Source organism: Symphalangus syndactylus, chromosome 20, assembly GCF_028878055.3.
Source record: "Symphalangus syndactylus isolate Jambi chromosome 20, NHGRI_mSymSyn1-v2.1_pri, whole genome shotgun sequence".
NCBI lineage: Eukaryota > Metazoa > Chordata > Mammalia > Primates > Hylobatidae > Symphalangus > Symphalangus syndactylus.
This window is the reverse complement of record NC_072442.2, coordinates 54524531-54527405: the sequence shown is the minus strand read 5'-3', so window position 1 is coordinate 54527405 and position 2875 is coordinate 54524531.

The window sequence follows — 2875 nt, the reverse complement described above, 5'->3', positions numbered from 1 at the left end:
ACCCTCTTAGAGAACCCAGACTGGATTGTCTTTACAGATGGGAGTTCTTTTGTAGAACAAGGAACCCACAAAGCAGGCTACGTAATAGTTACTCTAAACGATATTATTGAGAATGCACTTCTTTCCTCAGGCCCAACCAGCCGAACTAATCACCCTCACGAGGGCACTCGAGCTAAGGAAAGGAAAGACAGTTAACATATCTACTGATTCTAAGTATGCTTTCCTAGTCCTCGACACCCATGCCACTATCTGGAAAGAGAAGAACTTCTTCACAGCTAATGGGTCTCCTACTAAATACCATCAGGAAATTAATAGCCTATTATCCTCAGTCTTCCTCCCGTGGGAAGTGGCAGTGATACATTGTAAAGGCCACCAAAGAGGGATGGATGAAATAGCTGAGGGAAATAGGCTGGCAGACTAAGCAGCTAAAACAGCAGCCAGGGGGTCCCCAGGTCTCTGACCCACTTGAAGCCCGATTGGTCTGGGAGGGCCTCATCAGAGAAATAAAACTGCAATACTCTCCTGCAAAAATAGAACGGGCCACCTCTCAGGGATACATCCTTCAGTCCTCAGGATGGCTACAATCAGAGCATGGTAAACTTCATCTATCTGCTGCCAACCAATGGAAAATTTTTAAAAGCCTTCACCAGGCCTTCCACCTAGGTAACTGGCCCAGAGATTGTTCTCAGGTAAAAAGCTAATACAAACGGTTAAACGAGTTGTTACTGCTTGTGAGAACTGCCTTAAAAATAATCCCCTCAATTGATGGCTTCTTCCTCCAGGAACCCAAAGGACAGTAGGCCACCAAGAAAAAGAGTGGCAAACGGATCTCACTCACATGCCAAAGGCAAGAGGCATCCAGTCCTCCTAGTGTGGATAGATATTTTCACTAACCGGGTAGAAGCAATTTAATGTCAGAAAGCCACTGAGATGATAAAAGTGCTAATCAATGAGATAATCCCTCACTTTAGACTCTCTAAGTACCTCCAGAGCAATACTGGCTTTTTTACTTGGCTTCCTTCTCCATTAGATTACCGGCTTTTGAGTGGAGCCCTTTAGTGAATAGGGAAAAGAAAGCATGCAGTTCTTAGGGCCTAAACTGTACTTTTTTGTTTGTTTGTTTGTTTGCGATGGAGACGAAGTCTCACTCTGTCGCCCAGGCTGGAGTGCAGTGGTGTGATCTCGGCTCACTGCAACCTCCACCTCCCAGGTTCAAGTGATTCTCCTGCCTCAGCCTCCCAAGTAGCCACCACACCTGGCTAATTTTTGTATTTTTAGTAGACATGGGGTTTCACTGTTACACGCGTCCGTGTGAAGAAACCACCAAATAGGCTTTGTGTGAGCAACAAGGCTGTTTATTCACTTGGGTGCAAGTGGGCTGAATCCGAAAAAGGAGTCGGCAAAGGGAGATAGGGGTGGGGCAGTTTTATAGGATTTGGGTAGGTAGTGGAAAATTACAGTTAAAGGTGGTTATCTCTTGTGGGCAGGGACAGGGTCACAAGGTGCACGGTGGGGAGATCATGAGACTCATTGCCCAGGGGAGGGATGTCATAAGGTCTATTGATTAGTTAGGGTGAGGCAGGAACAAATCACAATGGTGGAACGTCATCAGTTAAGGCAAGAACTGACTGTTTCACTTCTTTTGTGGTTCTTCAGTTGCTTCAGGCCATCTGGATGTATACGTGCAGGTCACAGGGTTATGATGGCTTAGCTTGGGCTCAGAGGCCTGACATTCACCATGTTGACCAGGCTGGTCTCGAACTCCTTACCTCAGGTGATCTGCCCACTCTGGCCTCCCAAAGTGCTGGGATTACAGGCGTGAGCCACTGCACCAGGCCCTAAACTACACTTTTCTTACCCAAATGTGCAAGAAACAAGTAGCCCCCTGTAGTAATGAACATTTACCATAAACAACTTCCATCAGCCACCTCTAAAACTATCTCTTACCCAACCATTACACACACCAAAGTCTAGTTTTCTCACAATATAATGTAATTTCTGGTACCCCCCCAAAAGCCAAAGAGATTAGCTAACAATTCAAAAGAGGGCAGAGCTTTAGACCCAAGAAGACCATCACTCTTGAATCTTCACAAGAAAAATGGAAGACCTCCACAAAAGGGATGAGTAATACATTTTTCTGGGTTCCTAAAGGGGTCTGATCTTCTCTAGATCTTTTCAAACAATACTGAATATGGCAAAGAGGAAGGAGAAGTAGAAGAGTAAAAGTAAAATGGGAGAACAATTTTTAAGAAAGGAAATGAACAGAGGCATTAAGCATATGTGTTCTTTTTTTGAAAAAGATGTTTTAGTCCACTAAAATGTTTCCAAAAACAGGATCTAAACAGAAAAAGCAGAAAGGACTTAAATTTATATATGTATGTGTGTGTATATATATATATTTATTTATTTATATATGTATGTGTATATATATTTTATATGTAAATGTGCATGTGTATAGGTATGTGTTTATATATAAATATATATGTATTTATATTTTATATAAATATATCAGCTTTTAATTAAGCTAAGCTGACTTCTAACAGTAGGACTGTTTTTTAAAAATTTTTCAAATAATTTATTACCAGATTTTAGCTGAGATAAACAGCTGATATTTCAAGTCAACAGAAATATCAAACCAAAAGGGACCAATTCCTCATTAGGAAGACAACCCAAGCCATGATGGGAATTTTAACCACCAAACTACAAAATGGACTAGCCTCCATGTTAATCCTGCATGGAGTTCAAAGTGGACAGTTTGAGTGTAACTGTTTTAGGTCAGATTTTTGCTCTTTGACTTAGTCAAGATAATTTTTAAGGCTAGCCATGACACTATTATAGCTCCTTCTTTTAATTTGATATTCCCACCAATTGTTAA